The following is a 19,354-nucleotide window of genomic DNA, read 5'->3' as shown; positions in this document are numbered from 1 at the left end:
GCCCTCCGCAGGTCAAACACACACTCACACACACACTCACACAGGATAATCCCTCATGCTGCTGAACTCGCTAACCCCAGAAGTCCCACAGAGATTGAATTATAAGTAAAAAACTACCATAGGCCTTTATGTTTTTACTCCTCATGGTTGATAGTTTGAATTTACGTTCCCCAAATCTTCTCCTTCCTTTTAGTGGATTTTTATTTTTTATGTTTGTCCAACTTTTATTATGAGCTGGAAAATAAAACTGGAAAGGCGGACTTCTCAGCAGCTGGACTTTGCTGGTATCTGAAACTTGATTCATGAAATTCATCCACTCGTCCTGTCCGTCAAGTCTTCGCTGATTTACACACATGAACGAGGAGAAGTTGCTGCAGAATCAGACCGACTGTTAAAATGGCTTCGGGGGGGGGGAATTATGGGACTTGTTAGGACCAGCCGACGCAACACATCACATATTTGACCCAAATAAGAGAATATGCCTTTGAGAGGGGAACAAAGTCGAAAAAAGGAAGTGTTATGTGAAATGTTTAATGTTTCCTTTCTTCTCTCTGGACTGATACAAGTCTGGTTTAAAGTGAATCAACGAGCTGTTAAAACCTGTTTTTCTCTATTTTCCTTTCTTCTTTCTCTTTAGTCGTTTTAGTCGAACTCCACCGTCAGAAACACGATGATGTCATCAGTTTTATTGAGCAATTATATTCTCTTCATCTGCTTTTTACAGGACTGGAGGGAGACATTAGTTAATGCTTTTACTTCAGTTGTAAAAATAAATAAACAGTAATAAACCCTGTGACATCCGGACTGTGGAGGATGTCACAGTTCTGCTTATAAATGATTGATCTGTGAATCAAGGCCGAAGTCTGACAAAGAACAACGCACAGTAGAGGTAATGTTTCCAACTGGAGCAGCTGCTGAGCGACTGCTGCTGTACAGTAAATGTTCAACTTCATAGAGAGATGAAAGTTTCTACTACTAGTTGGCCCAAATTCTGTTGAACTCATAAACCCTTCCAACATAATCAGTGTCTAGGTTTTATCACATTAACCCTCCTGTTGTCCCCGAGACAAGGAAGGATGAGAGAGAGGAAGGATGGGAGGAGGGAGGAAGGAAGGAAAGGAGGAAGGAAGAAGGAAGGAAAGGAGGGAGGAAGGAAGGAAAGGAGGGAGGAAGGAAGGAAGGAAGGAAGGAAGGAAGAAGGAAGGAAAGGAGGGAGGAAGGAAGGAAGAAGAAAGGAAGGAAAGGAGGGAGGAAGGGAGGGAGGAATGAAGGAAGGAAGGATGGATGGAAGGGAAGAAGGAAGAAGGAAGGAAAGGAGGAAGGAAAGGAGGGAGGAAAGAAGGAAGGGAGCATGGAAGGAAGGAGGGAGGGAGGAACAAAGGAAGGGAGAAAAGAAGAAGGGAGGAAGGAATGAAAGAAGGGAGGAAAGAAGAAGGAAGGAAGGAAGGAAGGAAGGAAGGAGGGAGGGAGGGAGGGAGGAAGGAAGGAAAGAAGAAGGAAGGAAGGAAGGAAGGAAGGAAGGAAGGAAGGTAGGTAGGTTGTGGTTTAAATCTTAATAATCGTGTTGTGTTTCAAATCATAACAAACTTGTTTTCTGTATTGAAGCTGCCAGAAAACCAGACAATGAGCTTTGAGATGGATTAACATGAAGGTTGGGGCCTCCTGCACTGGAACATTACTCAATTATATCTTTAACATCTTTTTAAGTTACTAGAAATTTTGAAATGCACGGCTCAAGAGCGTCATTGAGATGAAATCCACTCCTACATCACATCAGTCCAATCAGATGTGCAGGAGGCTTTAGTAACGTCTGTAGCTTGAGTTTGTATTACTGCTGGATAACGAGTTAAGCTGCACGCTGGAGGGCTAAAAATGTTTTGACTGTTCCTTCCTTCCTTCCTTCTCTCCCTTCCTTCTCTCCTAATTTCCTTCCTCTTTTCGTCCTTATTCCTTTCCTTCCTTCCTTCCTACCCTCCCTCCCTCCCTCCTTCCTTCCTTCATTCCTTCCTTCCTTCTTTCCTCCCTTCCTTCTGTCCTTGCTTCCTTCCTTCCGTCCTTCCTTGACCTGAGGACAACAGGAGGGTTAATGTTTCCAATTTTTACTATAATTGGATTTTATTCATTTATTTATTTTAAATTGTAGGGTTTTATACATCTAATTCTTCTGTTAAATGTTTGTTTTTATGTAAAGCACATAGAGTTGTCCCTAAATATGAAATGTTAAGTTAGCGATCTCTGGTTAAATTTGAAAAAAAAAAAGGCCTTTACTTTGTGAGGAAACTCAGATGCTATCTCACATTTCTGAAACATCCTGTTGAAATGTCAAACTGAGGAACAGCAGGATCCCTTTCATTCAGGATCAGACTCAGGTTCATACACCGGCCTCTATCTTCCCCCAGGCCCAAGGTCGGCACTGGTCCAAGCCCAGTCCTTAATTCCTCTCAGGCTCAAGTCTCCTATAAAGCGTCTGTTTGGTAATTTTCCGGCAGCGAAGGAGAACACTGGCGTCAACGTGGGAGTAGAGGCTCAGCCAAAGCTGTGTTTATGCAGATTAGGCAGCACTCTGCAATTGTGGTGTTCGTTTTGGCATGAAGAGGCATTTGTAATAAAACCTGTGCAGACCTCTTATCATGGATGCTGGGTCATTTACGTGGCTTCAGCTGGCAGAGACGCAGGAACTCAGACGGCTCACCTTTCACTTCTGTTACATTTGTCCCATTTTAGTCTTTCTGCATGTTTTTTTTCATTTTTTAACCCTCCTGTCGTCCTCCCGGGTCAAATTGACCCCATCTCTTTTGACTGTTCCTTCTTCCCTCTTTCTTAATTTTTTCCTTCCTTCTTCCCCTCCTCCCCTCTTTCTTTGCTCCCTCCTCCTTTCCTTCCTCCCTCCCTGCTCCTTTCCTTCCTTCCTTCCTTCCTCCCTCCCTCTTTACTCCTTTCCTTCCTCCCTCCCTTTCTCCTTACTCCTTTTCTTCCTTCCTTCCTTCCTCCTTTCCTCCCTCCCTCCTCCTTTTTTTCCTTCCTCCCTTCCTTCTCTCCTAATTTCCTTCCCCTTTTTGTCCTTATTCCTTTCCTTCCTTCTCTCCTTCCTTCCTCCCTCACTTCCTTCCTCTTTTCCTCCTTCCTCATTTCCTTCCTTCTGTCCTTCCTTGACCTGAGGACAACAGGAGGGTTAAACAGCTGTAATTATCATCATCATCATCATCATCAGCAGCAGCAGCAGCAGCAGCAGCAGGAATGATACATGTGTTTCATCTACAGTCTCCAATTTGAGAGAGGCACCATGGATCAAGTTAAACATCTGATTTGGATGAGGCAACAGGATCAGTCAACATGTATGATCATAATGTTAATCATTTTCTAAACATCAGACTGTAACTGTTGTAATAAAATAATCTGAAGTTAAACTATAAGTTATGATGCATCCTGAGCTCCATAAAATCTGTCCGGACATTTTTATTTTTAAAAGTTGGAACTTAAAGAACCAGGTCTTTACAGTGATGGTGTGTACATATGTGTGTCAGTGTGTGTGTGTGTGTGTGCGTGTATATGTTCTTGCATGTGTGTAAATATTGTGTTTGCATAATGTGAGAATTAGCCAGGTTCATTAAATATTGAACCTTTTCTGATAATAAATAATGCTGAATGACTTGAATGAAGTCATAAGAACAGAGAGAGTAAACATTGTGACATTTGTGCTTCTGTGAAGTTACCGACTGGAACAAAGGCGATAGCAGCAGCAGCGGCATAAAGGTCACAGAAATACAAGCTTATAACTAAAATGTCACCGGTTTGAATCTGCACACAAGATGACAAAAACCGGGCCAGAGGAAAAAATAGGCCTGATAAAAAAAAAGGTTAAAAAAAAATAAAAAAAATGTCCTTCCCAAACTGTGACTGGTTTTATTTTACAGCCAAAGCATTTAAAACTTTTCCAGAGTAAGGAGCGTTATCAGGACGTTAATGTGATCCTCTCAGATAGCAATAAGGGTAAAGTTTACAATGTCTTTACAACCGAGGAGAACTTTTCCACTGAAGTGTTGTTGGTCTAACAAACCCACACACAAAAGATTGCCGGTGTTACATCACCGCTCCGTTACTTCATGTTTCCCCGAATTATCACATTTTATTAAACCAAATGTCATTGTCACATGATAATGGTGAGCAGCTGCAAGTAAGTGGAGAAAAAAAAAATTCCACTTCTGGTAAGTTAAAGGGAGACTTGGAAATTTTTCTTAGATCTGCCGGTCAGCTGATGAATCATCTGAAAGTGTTTGAGGGCTCGCTGTAATTCACTTTTTGAGCTATTTCTGCACACTTTCCTTAATTACACAACTCTGTGAACTTTTCTTAAGGCAATAACTCAAAATGAAAATGATTATGATGTTAAATGGGCAATGACAGCTGAGTATTTTTATTGTTAAGTTTAATTATTCTTAAGTTTTTATGTTGTATGTTTCATTATAGGCGGACCATGATGGGTTTTATTGGCTTCTCGTGCACATTTCTCCTCTTTTATTTTCTTAATCTCAAAAAATCTGCAGGTTTTTCTTTTCTTGTAGTTTCTTTTTTTCTCTTTTTGTGCAAATAAACTAAACTGAACTAAACTAAACTACATTAAACTAAACTACATTAAAACTAAACTGAACTAATATATCATCAGAAACAAACCCATGACATGACATGATGACACAATGACATGATTTTTCTCTGCAGGCTTAACATTATATAACTTGAACCCCGCAGGTTAAATTCCTCTTAAAACAAACAAAACCAGTTCATGAGAGGTTCACAGTCACAGAAATACTGTAGTTTTTTCAAGTGTTTCTAGTTTGACCTTTGTGTCGTCCTGCCGGATCAAATTGACCCCGTTTGGTTCGAAAGTTCCTTCTCTCCTCCCTCCTTCTCTCTTTCTTTCCTCCCTATTACCTTCCTTATTTCCTCTGTCCTTCTTTCCTTCCTTCCTCCCTCCCTCCTTTCCTTCCTTCTTCCTCTCTCCCTCCTACAGCACCTTCCATCTTTCTTTCTTTCTTTCCTTTCCTCCCTCCTTTCCTTCCTTCCTTCCTCCTCCCTCCCTCCTACCTTCCTTCTTCCTCCCTCCCTTCCTTCCTCCCTCCCTCCCTCCTTTCCTTCCTTCATCCGTCCTACCTTCCTTCGTTCTTTCCTTCCTTCCTTCCTTCCTTCCTCCCTCCCTTCCTTGACTCGAGGACAACAGGAGGGTTAATGTGATCATATGTTCGGAGGGAGTCTGACCTATAAAATCTTTATGAGGTTACTGAAGCTCACAAAAACCAAAAACCTGCATTCAGACCCAAAATGAATTTCAGAGAGGACAATAAAGCGAGCTAACTTGATGACTGATTAACTGTCTGTGAATTCACAACACACATACTGCATAGCACAGTGCAGTGAAGAGCATGACCTGGATACCGTTGTCATGTGAGGCTAACTGGCCCCATTTCGCTGTATCTCTTTCTTCTCTTTTTCTTGCTATTTTTGTGCTGTCCTCTTTCTCTGCTTCCATAAATTTACAGTGAATGCAGCACATTGAGTCCCACATTTCACTTTACTGTACAGGGTCAGCAAACATATCCAGTGAGGAATGTATTTATGTGTGAAATAATAAAACAATGTGAGAATAATAATAATAAGTGCAATTTTGGAATAAAGGCCTGAGTATGATTCATCAGAGTCAAGCAGCTGCAGCTAAAACAATATCTGTAACTTTCTGAAACCAATAATCTGACAATCACGCCCACGATTTGGTCAGTTATGTGAAGATGTAAACTCCCTCAAGCTCTCTGCCTTGATTGCTTGCAATACTTTTCACCATTTTTCTGTGAACAACCAAGTGCAACTCCATGAATGTCCTTCAGGAGAGAGAGTTATCCCCGTCGGTACTATTCATCGTGTCTTACCCATCTCTCTCTGACTGCAGGCTTTTTGCATGTCGTGAGGAACAGCTGTAACAATTTAAGCCTTTATACGTGATCAGGCAACTCCTTACAAACTAGTCTGAAGAATACTGAAACTTGTTGTGTATTAAATTGAGCTCTCTTGTTGTTTTTTGTTTTTTTTACTTTGCACTAAAATCAACACTGCCAATTAGTTGTATATACTTTTGTACATTACATTTTATTCATGTTATTTTATTTGCTATTTTATTATGTATAGTTTGTTCTTTATATTCTTATACTATATGTTGTTATCGTCACTGTGTGTAATGCTGCTGCTGCTGCACTGTAATTTCCCAGCTTGGGATCAATAAAGTATATCCATCCATCCATCCATCCATCCATCCATCCACTCTCCTGTTTGTGTTGTATCAACTCTCCGATGTATGATGCTTTGGCTACGAGTGTCTACGAAATTAAATTGTATTTCTGTGACATTACCTGGCTGGTGATCTATGTTGACACACAGGTGGTGTCTGCTCCGGTGGTCTGTATGGTGGTCCCCAAAGGACAAAACACATAGGTTATAATGCTGCAATCTATAAAACACATGCAAAAGTGAAAAGATAATTATTGCTTTATTACACACCCAGGAGTAATGGAGCAACATGATCGTTCATTTGGAGTCGTGTTTCTAGCAGTAGTAGAAGCTTTATTATCATTATATTGGCTGTCAGACAGCAATATAACGACATTTAGATAGCGCTCCCTGAGCCATAAGAACACTTTAAACACAAGTTAAACACATCAAGCACTCTCTTTTAAGCTTTGTTTTTACTCTCTACCAACTCCTGAGGGACATATCTGTGTTTTCAGCTGCTAAACACTCCTCTATGTTCACCAGCTGGTCTGTAGTTAACTGTGTCTGTTTGCCGTTTGGTGCTGAGCTGGTGGTGTAACAGTGGCTTTTTTAGAGCTGTGTCACTGCTGCAGGTGTAAATGACGCTATGAGAGCGGTGACAGTGAACCAAAATAGTGAAGTTGCAGCTGGACCGCTAAACAAAGAACTGAAACTTGATATATAAAGCTCTGTAAGGCCAAAGGGGAGCTGCAAAGTTCTCTGTAGGTTCATCACTACGACCAATGCCTCAGATACTACACATGTGATACATTATTATAAAAAAATATATACTTACACTGAGTTTTTTTTAAATTTCTGCCTGACATTTAATCTATTTTCTGCTCCTTGAGGAAATTGGTGTCATATGCATCAGTGGGTTGTTAAAGTGGGCTTCTTATAAACAACCCCAGTTGAAGGCAGCATGTAATTAGACTGCATTACATTGAACCAAACATCCTGTATCAAATGGTTCAGAATAGACTTGTTAAAACTTTTTGATCTGAGTTTATAGTTTGGAGGCCTGTGACTTAAATCCATCACACTGACACACACGGAAACACAACAACAGGCGTTAAAGGAATCCACTTTGTGTTGTCAGTCGTCCCCCAGGTGTTTCAGAGCAGCAGGTCAATAATACACCTGATCACATGACCAAAACTCCAGGTAAACAACTATCTTGCACTAGGCAGGGGTGGAGCTGAGAGATCGTCTTCAGGTATCCAGAGTATCACAACACTGAGGGGTAAATATGTCTGTTTGTGTGTGAGTTTGTGAGCTGTTGGATTGTTATTGTGTCGAGTTTCAGACACTGAAACCGCTCCTCACACCTTCAAAGTGTTGTTTAAGGCTTAAGACTTGGGTTAGGGCTGGATATGCAGATGTGATCATTAAAAGATTCAAGTCCAACTGAAATTAAATACCATTTTTTTGTCTACTACAGTTTACCTATTTTATTTCATTTCAACTTCCAAAACTATAATTACAATACAAGGTCAGCCAGTCATCTCCACCTCACCATTCATTTTAGAAATCCCACCAGTCTGAAAGCTTTTAAGAAATTAACCATACTCTTCTTTCTGGATCAATTTAAGTAATACAGCATCTTAACTGCTCTCACTTTCATATTCATATCATATTGTAACCCTACTAGTTTTTTAAATGTTTTTGTCTTTAATTTTTAAGTTGTATCTCTCTTCATAGCACATTTGCTCTTGTGTTAATCCCCCAATATTACATGTTTGTATCATGTATATTTTTCTTTATGTGCAATAAATAAATAAATATCTCCTCTATAAGTCACATGTGCTATGTTCTCATTTGAGAGTAAAAAAAAACAAAAACAGAAGTTTTATATTTTGTGGTTTCATGTATTTTTGCATTAATACTCTGAACACTGTTACTTCTCCATTGATGAAGGTGAAGTTCTTCTTTTCATAAAGCTTTAACGTCATCGTGCTCTCAAAGGCAACGTAGACAGTCACACTGAGCCTGATAGCATCCTGCTACACAACAAGAGCCTCAGAGTCTGAACAACAACCACAGTTAGCTACAAACATGACTACACAGCTTGTCCTGCACGTTAGCTTGTTTAACGAGTATTCACCAGGGAAAAGTTCACCACTGATAGATATCTAATAAGCTACTTATCTTATGGTCTGTGTACTAACTAGCTTTGTAGCATTGTTTGTTTTGCATGCCTTTTTATTTTTGTGTGTGTGTGTGTTGTGTTTGGTATTTGTAGCATCTCTGGATTGTGCTTCCTTGAATGCTTGTAGTTTAACTCTTTTGTGTGCTTTTTTCTTCCTTTAACCCTCCTGTTGTCCTCAGGTCAAGGAAGGACAGAAGGAAGGAAATGAGGAAGGAAGGAGGAAAAGAGGAAGGAAGTAAGGAGAGAAGGAAGGGAGGAAGGAAGGAAAGGAGTAAGGAGGGAGGGAGGGAGGGAAGAAGGAAGGAAACATTTAAGAAAGAGGAAAGAACGAACAGTCAAAAGAGATGGGGTCAATTGGACCCGGGAGGACAACACAAGGGTTAAATAATAAAAACCTGACAATACATTTAAAAATCACATTAACTAGATGTGATTTTAGCTGGATTTTAAGGGTTCAGCATGCTAGAAAATGAGCTAGATTGTACGATGAGTCTACAGGTTTTGTTTCGAATCTCTTCACTAATGCTTCACTGCTGTTACACACGATTGTAGAAAAGAAAAGTAAGAGAAACAACTGAAGGAAAAACCAATAAAAGAGAAATTGAGAGAAAAGTCCAAACCATGTCATGCAAACTACTTTCCCTCTACATCACTAACATCTAACCAATTAACCATTTTCACTGCAGACATTTTGACTTGTCAAGCAGGAAAATCACCTATTTAAATAATATCTTTAACGATGGCTCATTACATTACATGTGCCAGCAAGCAAAGTCAAGGAGTGGCTCATCTAAATCCAATGCAGCCATCTTGCTGCTTTAAAAAGTCAACATGTCTGATGTGATATGGATCTATTGCTTCATGAATTGGCGTCGCTGTCAGATCTGTTTCGGAGACTAGTGAGAATTATCAGACGTAGCAACACGATGCACCTCTGATATTGGAAAGTTGGTTTCAGACTCGGTTCAGACTCACAAGCTGTACACACTCTGTCCCTGTCCACGCTGTCTCCAAGCATTTCATTACAGGGCGGACATGATACAGAATATAAACCCAGTAGTGCTCTGAGATCTACTGACTCAGGTCAGATAGTTGAGCCCAGAGTTCAAACTAAACATGGTGAAGCAGCTTTTACACTGAAATCATTTTTAAATCCAGGTTAAAAACAGAAGGAAGGAAGGAAGGAAGGAAGGAAGGAAGGAAGAAAAGGAAGGAGAGAGGAAAGGAAAGCAAGGAAGGACGGAGGAAAGAAGGAAGGAAGGGAGGGAGGGAGGAAGGGAGGGAAGGAAGGAAGAAAAGGAGGGAGGAAAGGAAAGAAGGAAGGGAGGAAGGAAAGGAAGGAAGGAAGGGAGGGGGAAGGAAGGAATGGAAGGAAGGAAGAAAAGGAGGGAGGAAAGGAAAGAAGGAAGGAAGAAAAGGAGGGAGGAAAGGAAAGAAGGAAGGAAGGGAGGAAGAAAAGGAGGAAGGAAAGGAAAGAAGGAAGGAAGGAAGGAAGGAAGGAAGGAAGGAAGGAAGGAAGGAAGGAAGGAAGGAAGGAACAGTCAAAACAGACGGGGTCAATTTGACCCGGGAGGACGACAGGAAGGTTAAAAGCGCTTTACATTTTAATCTTTCATTTGCACTCTATGTCCTTTTAATGATTTTAAAGTTATTACACACATATTAAAACAGTAGATGCTATACATAGTAGGAGTAGGTGATATGGACTTTTTGCAGGCCTTTTCATAAAGATGACAATTTGATAATATTTTACAAACTACAAAGTCCATATAATTGATTTCATTCTTACCTGCACAAGATAATTATGTATCAGTATATATTATGAGTATCATGTAATCCTATTTGTTCAGTGTTGTATATCATTACTGCATCATGACTGCAAATCCAAATATATCTATCTCTCTCATACAATACACCAAATTATTATGAATATTATACATGGTCCCTCACATATAAATCTTATAAATAATGAATAGAGGGAAAAGAATAGATATTTAACCCAGATACATACATATACAGTAGCTGTGCACCAGCAGTGACAACACTTTGACAAAGGCTCAGCGTGGCTATGTAGAAGTTACACTGTGTGCCCGCTGTGTTGGTGAACTAAAGTTTTTCTGCCACCTAATCCTTTCCTGCCCAGACTGTTTATTCACTATGAGCTACAGTACTGTATAAAGAGCTTAATAAAAATCACTGTGTTTGTTTTCCAGATCAACCAACAATCACAGCGAGCCAGTACTGTAGCCGAGAATGTGAAGCACATGAGATCAGTCCGTCATGGTGCTAAGTTAAGACTCAACACCTGCTGCAGTGGATTTACCAGGACAGAGAGACACTGGAAAGAGATAAGACACTAAATGCACTGCGATGGCCAAAAGTACATCTGAGGACACCAAATACTGAAGGACCCGTCCCATATTAAATATTAATGTTAATACATTATATATATTGGTATGAACTGTTACCCTTTGGAAGATGTTATAGAGCCAGTAAATGTGTCCCAACCTCCTTCAGACTGTTGAACAAAGAACTTGATTGTGGATGGCATCTAACTATTTGATAGATCTAACTAGGTTATACTTCAATGGCACTTTTTTCCTTTTGCATTTGTGACATTTTATGTATTTTACTTACTTGCCTTTTGTATTTTTATTATTTATTAATTTATTTATTTATGTGCTGTTGAATGATGATGATTGCTGTCCTTCAAATCCCAATAAAAATGTATAAATTACACCGTTTATTTATTATTAATAGACTAAATTGTAAACCCAGTGCAATATGGTTTCATGTGCAATACTGACTGATAGTGAGCTCTGCCATGAAAACCTGCCTTCAACTTTTTAGCACTTTGTTGATTATTGCACTACTTTTTAAATAGTTTTTAGTATTTCTTATGCACTTTTCTACTTCCAGTTGTTTCTTACTTTAATAATAATTATTAAAAGCCCATCTGTCTACTCTCTTCTCTTGTACCTGATCAGCTACTTGAGAATTTGTACCATGACACTTTCCGAGTCACTGTCCTTTAATGCTCGATTGTCTTGTCTCACCTGTAAGTTACTTTGGATAAAAGCATCTTCCAAATTATATAAATAGTGAGTGCAGCACTGTTGAACTGTTAACTGGATATTACATTTACGGCTATTGCCTATTTTGCACATCTGGTTTTCATCATTTTGACCCTTTTTTTTTTATCATTGTAGGAACCGTATCCAGTGTCTCTAAAAAAAAAGAAAGTATCACAGGCTCCTGTTTATGTACAAAGGTCGTATGAATAGATTAACATTTTGTCTGTCCTCATTTCTCACCTGGAGATGTGAAACTTATCAAACACTTTGTGGATGTTTCATTTACAGGTCCTGTCAGTAAATAGTGAGCTTGGTAAATCCACTTAAGATGCTCCATCATGTGTATTTGAAGTAATAATTTACACCAGATCCTAAAACTCAATAGTCTGATGCCCCTGAGTACTTTCAGAGAACTTATTAAGGGAATGATTAATATTAATTGTATATGCTTTAACAGTGCTGCTCTTCAATAATACATTGATGTTTCAATTAATACTTAACCCTCCTGTTGTCCTTGAATCAAGGAAGGAAGGGAGGAAGAAAGAAAGGAAAGGAGGGAGGAAGGAAGGAAGTTGGGAAGGAAGGAAGGAAGGAGGGAGGGAAGAAGGAAGGAAAGGAGAAGGAAGGAAAGGAGGGAGGGAGGAAAGGAAGAAGGAAGGAAAGGAGGGAGGGAGGAAGGGAGGAAGAAGGAAGGAAAGTCAGGAGTAAGGAATGGAGGAAGAATGATGGAAGGAAGGGAGGAAGAAAGAAGGAAGGGAGGTGGAAGGGTAGAAGGAAGGAAAGGAGGGAGGAAGGAAGGAAGGAAGAAGGTATGAAAGGAGGGAGGGAGGGAGAAGGAAGGAAAGGAGGGAGTAAGGAATGGAGGAAGAATGATGGAAGGGAGGAAGGAAGGAAGGAAGGAAGGAAGGAAGGAACAGTCAAAACAGATGGACGACACAAGGGTTAAATTTGATGTATCTGATGTTTTTTTTCCTTTTCTTATTAATTGTTAATGTCTGTTCTTATGATGTAAACTTGTAGTAGCTCCTGTGCCTCAGTGTGTTCTTCCTAAACAGAAGTAAAGGTAAAGTAAAGTAAAGGTAAAGTAAAGGTAAAGTAATGGTAAAGTAAAGGTATGTACAGTATAAATTGTGTGTACAGTACCTTGGTTGTTTTTCTCTCTGCAGTTGAATGCAACAGTTGAGCCAAACACAAAGGGCATTAATCTGCTGCTATAACAGCCTCCACTCCTGTAGATTCAGGCTTTTCATGAGGTTTTGGAACCTGTCTGCAGGGATTTGCTCCCATTCAGGCTCAAGAGCTTTACCGAGGTCCAGCGCTGATATTGGGCTGATAAGGCCTGGCTAGCACTCCCAGTTGAACCCCCGGGGTGCTCAATGGGATTGAGGTCAGAGCTCTGTGCAGGCCAGTTAAATTGTTCCACACCAAACTGGAAAAATAATTTCTCTATTGACCTGGTTTTGTGTGTGTGAGGGGGGCGTTGTAGTGTTGAAACGGGAAAGAGACTTTATCAAACTGCTGGAAGGACACTGTTATCCAAAATATTATGTGGTCCGAAGCAGACGTCCAAACAGACTGGCACCAAACTGGGCTGCTGGAGAGACTGTGGAGGTTGATCAGGAAGAAGGAAGCAATCAAGGAAGAGGCAATAAATTATTTCGAAGGTTCTCTGTTTCAATATCTTATCTAGGAAATATCCCGGGAAAAAAATTACACTTATCTAAAACTGCACTACTATATGTATTTTAGTTAATATTGTTAATCATTTACATGCTTTAGAACAAATGACTTATTCAATATGACTCCAAAAAGATTTGGGAGAAAAGTGGTGGCAAAAATGTTGCGCTTAATAAGCCGGTGAGACGACTATTTATAATTATTGTATTTTTATATATGCGGTATTTTGTTTTGAATAAGGTTGAGTTAGGTTGAATTACATCATCATCCCAGGACCTTAACATTTGTTTTTCTGTGTTTGGTATTAGTTTTGTTCTTTTAGTTTTTTGTATTTAAAATGTGAATAATATTATAAATAAAACGTTTTAAAAGAATATTGTATGGTATAGCGTCAACATTTCCAAAACAGGCTCAATCCAGGAAAAACACACGTACAACAGAAGTAGAGTAGATAGAGACGAGGACAGAGACACACAGAGCAGACAGACTGATGATGGTGTAGACTGAAGCAGCAGCAGGTTTAACTTTATATCACATGTTCAGCTGCTGCTCTCTGCTGGTCGCTGCTGGAAGTTACACAAATCTGACATTAAGCAGTTTTGTGTTGGACTGATGAAAAATCCTTGTCTCCCACGTAACTTGAACCTTGCATAAGGGATCTATTGAATCACTAATGTAAAAAAAGGTCAGTGTTATAAGCAGATGCTTCAGCCTGGTCAGAAACTGCTTTATTTATTTATTTTTACTTTTTTATATTCCCCTTTTGGTTTGTCACTATTCATAATGAAAATAAAGGACATATGATTATTTACTTTATTTATACATGTGTATTTGAGTTTAATGACTAAAATAAACTAACTAAATTGTTGAGGTTTTAGTGGTTGATGGTGTACTAGAGTGAATTATATTGTTCCTATTATTTTGTCCCTCGTATGTGATGGAAAAAAATAGTATGAACACTGTTAAACTTTAAATAAAGCACTCCAGTACCCAACCATCAGTCAGTATGACCTCAATAATAAACATAAAGTATAATTAACAGCTTTATTACTTTTTGATTACTTATTCTAACCAATGTTTTCAGCTGTTAGGGTAAATGTTCCCATTAAGCACCAAAGTCTAAGTTCAGGTGTTGTCATGGATACTGACATGATTTATAAGGGAGATCATTTCTTATAAAGCAACATTTATCTCTCATTTGAAAATGTATTCATTACAGACATGAAAACGGGTCATGGGTGAAAAAGGTGAGAAGGATACGACCCCTCTAGGGAGGTTAGGGCTTGAAAGCATCAATCTGATGCATTTTGAGAGGAAATGCAAGCAGAACTATAACCCGACCCAGGATAAGCGGCAGAAGACGGACGGACGGAGGACAGTAATGAAAAGGACTTCAGGCTCATTTTTGATTCTCCCCAAATAAGAAAATGACACGTAAAACACGCTGTTCCGCCTACGGAATGGACCGGAAGTTGGGAGGTAGCCACAGGTCCTTCTGAATGTTTTAAACAACAACCCTTAAACATATATATTAATGCCGTACATTGTTAGAAAGCTTAGATTGCCTTGATTCATTCAAGACCACTCACGAATTATATGGTTGCTCACAGCCGTAATAGTATTAGCGGTTAGCTCGGCTAGCCACTCAGCTAAAGTAAGAACAGCTATAATGCTACATACCTTCAAAGTCTTCTCTTTATCCACAACGATCATCTTATGACTCAGGACTTTCTGTACAGCTCGCCAAGTAGCCTCCTGGTGAAATATGAAATCTGTTTCCTTCTAACCGGAATACTTTCCTCAATATGTCAACATGTATGTAGCATAGACTGTAAAAAGAATGGACGTAGCAACCGTGACGTCACCCATTGGTTTGGGGGAGTGTGTTTTGTGACTCTACTATGGGCATGTGGACTGCGCCATCTTGGATTTTAGTGGGCGTGTACTTTCCATATTTGGAGGAGAGGCGATGACTCTACGGGTCAGCCGGGGTCAGCCGGCCGAGATCCCGCCCACTGAACTCGAATTAACCGCACCGAACGGAGCTAGCCTAAGGCTAATCAGCTAGGCTAGGCTAACAAGCAGCTACACGCCAGTCCAGCCTCCAGCACAGCGACCTGACAGCGACCGACTCGACCGCAGGTAACGTTAAGTTCCTTATAAAAAATATATAACGCTGCAGCTCTTGAAATAATTAATGTTTTATTGAAGTTATACTACATAAGAAATAAAGTTAAATAAGTCCGCTGGGGACCAAAACTCATCTTAACCCTCAGATCCTGTTAGAAATGACACCACCATAATAAAGTTAAAATAGGTATTACAATATACATATTTTTGTTGCTTAGGGTTAGGTGTCTTCTAATGATGTGTACTTTTATCAATATTTTATCATAATTCAATCTTTTCATGGCCTGTTTTAGTGAGGGACCGCTAATATCCGTCATAAAAAATGTTGAAAAACTGCAATAAAATAAAAAATAATTTTGTTTCCTCCAACTATTATGAGAACAGTCATATGTCTGCCTTTGAACAGGGCCAACATTGATTTGTTTGCTTATAGTTCGCTGGAGCATTTTTTTAATTTTATATGGCCATGTACCGTACAGTTTTTGTGACATGTCGGCTAAAAGGCATGATCAAGTGCCTTTCTGTGTAAAAAACATGACACCATAATACACATATGGCTAGAGAAGAGTTAAAAGACAATCATACTTTTTACTGGACCTCAATCGACCAAGGGAAAGTGGTATAATCTGATATTTTAGCGCCAAATCTCGCAGCCGTCTCCCTCACGTATTTTCCCCGGGTGGCGACGCACCATTCTCGGGGAGCGCTCTGGGAGTGTCCGCTATCTGTTTCTCCAGAGCTGGAGCTTCTGGCTTATCGTTTTACAGTTTTTTTTTACGACAAATTTTGATACAATTTTAAATCTGGTGAAAGAGACAAAATCACTTCCAGTATCATCAGCCCGATGAAATCCCTCATCTCGACCCCCCCTAGCGCGTCCCAGTTGCGGCTCCGGGTCGTTGAGTCCCCTGGGGGCAGCGCAAGTAGCTTTAGCTACCCCGGGAGCCGCGATAAACAGAATTATAAGGTGCAGACAGGAGATCTTTTAGGAGCATGATGTACCTTGCAAAAGGCACCTATTTGCAACCCATGAACATTATAGCATGATCACAGCCAAATGAAAAATCTGATGGTCCATAAAATGTGGCAACAGGATCTGAGGGTTAACGTTACTACTCTGTGAAATTACTATGTAGAATAATGTAAAGACAGTTTGTTAAGCATTTTATACACTTAAATATTTTTTTAAAAGAAGTGAGATACAGGGTTCTCACATGACAGGGATAGATATAGATAAATCGACTCAATAGTATATTTAATTGTTAAATTGTGCTAAACTTAAACAGCCTCAGCAATAAAATGCATCATATGCATTGATTCATCAGTGATATCAATCCACAAACATTCTATGACAGTAGAGAGGGACCGTTTTTACTTGTTTTTAACTTTTATACTTAATTGCATTTTGCAGATAAAACTTAATGTTAACACTTTCACAAAAGTGAGGTTTTGAATGCAGGTCTTTGTAGTGGAGTATTTTCACAGTGTGGTATTAGTAGGCTACTTTTACTGAAGGCATTTCAATACTTTGTACACCACTGGTTACAAGATGTTTGTCTTTCTTTATATTTAGAAAATGGAAAAGAAAGCTGCCCAGGCCCCAGACCAGGCCCCGTCCAGGCACCCAGGCCCCGTCCAGGCACCCAGGCCCGGGCCACCCGCAGCAAGGACTACAGCCTCACATAGGGCGCTCCACCAACCGAGCCAAACACTGCCCCTGTTTTTTATTTTATTTTAAAAGTTTATTTATTATTTGTTATATATACTGATTGTTTTGTTTGTTCATTGTCTGTTCATTTAAAGAGTACCTCATGTTCAAATAAATTATTTTCATAATTGCACTCCTTTTGTCTTCTACACTTATTGAAAATGTTAAAAATGTCGTAGTCAGTTAAAAGTAATATCAACTTAAAACACAAATATTAAGCATTAAAGCTCAAGTTTTTAGTCAAGTTTTACTAAAAATTGTAAACATTCTCACAAGTGTTTCTGTTTTCTGACCTTTCCAGGGTTCCCATGGAACCTTAGAAAGTCTTTAAAAAGGTACATATTTTTTCAAATGTGCTAAATCATATGTCTATGTCTTACCTTTACTAACGGTAGAACTCTAATATGTAGATAATTATCTACCTGCATGAGAAATCTCTCCACATGATTAACTGATTTTAATAAGGTTTAAGATGCATGTTATACATCTAGTTTTAAGAGTATCTGTGACAACAGGTGGCAGGCAGACGCTGAGTTCACGCTCAATACAGATTTTATTGACAGCACAGGGGAGGATTGGGGCTGGAGAGCAGGGTCCAGTTCTGTCTCATGCTGACGACCCACTTGTCCAGCCTGTCCGGATCACCTAGAGGGAAACTTTAAAATGACACATATAGATGCTCAGCAACTTATAGATCAGAGGTCACAAACCTTTTTGATACTAACAGCTATTTGAGGATATGGAGTAATAAAAAGGGCTTTGCTTGATAAAAAGTTCCTAAAGAACAAAGTTACACAGTTCACCTTTAATAATAATACCAACAATGAATATAATAAGAAATATATATTGTATTTATTTATGGGTGCTCTGATCTTGTTTTTGAACATTTCTGAAATCAGTATCACCAATACAACACAGATCACATATTCTCTGAATTAGAAGCTTGCTTTTTGCAGTGTGGCATAAGCCTATTAATTTATTCATTTAAGTTACTCTTGACACTGTATATATCCCGCATTAAACGGACTCTGAGAACACAAAACACACCACAACAGCAGCTAACATTAGCTGCTCTGGTCATCTGTCTGTATCAGCAGAGACCATGAGTCGGCAATAAAGTCATAATACAGTGCCAAAATCCAGGTAAAATATATGTTATACAGTCTATGGGTAAAATAGTACTACGGTTTACTCACCGAAAAAACTGCAACACAGAATCCTTTGTCGGTCGGTTAGTACAATCAACAGCACAACACGCCATATTGCCAGCTAAAAACTACCCGAAAATAGGCTCACAAACACGGACACCGCAGCGCCTGTCTGCTGGATGTAGCCGCGGACCTCTGGGTGTAGCCTAGCCTAGCCTAGCCTAGTCCAGCCGATGCTTTAGCATAGAGCTAACTGCTGGCAACTGCCTGTGAACCTGTCACTCAACGTAACCACGCCCTAATTTATGCCAGAATTTTAAGCCTAAATAACACTTAAACAAAAAAAATACAAAAAAATTCACCCCCCCCAGAGTGTTCACTGAGGTGGAAACTATCGGTAAAGACCAAAAAAGTATTTGGCACCAGGCTTTAAATATGTTTTTTTAAGCTGTAAAGTCGGCTATTTTAACATGGGGCTCAATGGGAAATTGCTCACTGCTGGCACCAGCCCCCAGAGGCCGCGGGGGGAACTGCAGCTTTTTGAACGCGGAAGTGATCCTCACTCGGAGAACCCACAACTCCCCCCTTGGTATGTAGTCCAACACGTAACGTAATACACGTAATACACGCGTCCCTTCTACGTCATTTCCTGACCTACATGTGCATCTGTGGGACACGTGACTGTTTTGTTTACGGCGAATTTCGCCGAAAGGTGAGTGAGTTTCATGTATGTCATTAGTTCATGTAGATTTTGGAATATAAAATAAAGATATTTGATGAAAAAAGTCAAAAGTCTGACATGAGCTTAATTGGTACTGTGACTCCATTTAAGCCCACGTCATGATTTATTTACTAAATATAAAACATATTGATTTCAAAGGATTAAAAATAGCAGTTAATTTTTTTATTTAAAAAGGTCTGACATCAGATGTAACCCCCTTTGTAATCATCAACTATAACTATAATTAAATTACGCATTTTTTCTCAGTAACTAACATTACAGTTACATTTATTTCTAATTAAATTACATGTATCTAGTTAGTCCCAACACTGTCAGTGAGTGTATAATTGTATGAAAAGAGTTTCTTCATCAGTCATTGAGGTAAAAAGTAATTAAACAAATCACACAAAGGTCAACAGAACAGTTTCCATATTAGAACATTTAATATTCAGT

Source organism: Scomber japonicus, chromosome 3, assembly GCF_027409825.1.
Source record: "Scomber japonicus isolate fScoJap1 chromosome 3, fScoJap1.pri, whole genome shotgun sequence".
Lineage (NCBI taxonomy): Eukaryota > Metazoa > Chordata > Actinopteri > Scombriformes > Scombridae > Scomber > Scomber japonicus.
The sequence above is the reverse complement of the archived record's forward strand: the minus strand, read 5'-3'. Positions refer to the sequence as shown.